Raw genomic sequence first — 294 nt, 5'->3', positions numbered from 1 at the left:
CGCTGGCTGGCCAGCCCGCAAACGGTCGGAGCGGGAGCGGGAGCCGGAACCGGCAGGAGCTGACACCCCGCGAGGTTGGCGACCGCAGCAAACTTTCACTTCTCCTCCGGCCCCGCCACCCGGGACGCCGGCCCGGCTCCCGCTCCCCGCTCCCCGCCTGAGTCCTCACTGACTGGGACCTCATTTCCTTTTGGACCAAGGCAGGGTATGTAGCAAAACACACACATTCCAGGGAAAGCTGGCTTTGCTAGGCGACTGCTTTGCAGGGAACATGCCTCACCTGGCATGTACCTT

The sequence above is a fragment of the Myotis davidii genome, unplaced genomic scaffold (genome assembly GCF_000327345.1).
Source record: "Myotis davidii unplaced genomic scaffold, ASM32734v1 scaffold238, whole genome shotgun sequence".
NCBI lineage: Eukaryota > Metazoa > Chordata > Mammalia > Chiroptera > Vespertilionidae > Myotis > Myotis davidii.
The sequence above is the reverse complement of the archived record's forward strand: the minus strand, read 5'-3'. Positions refer to the sequence as shown.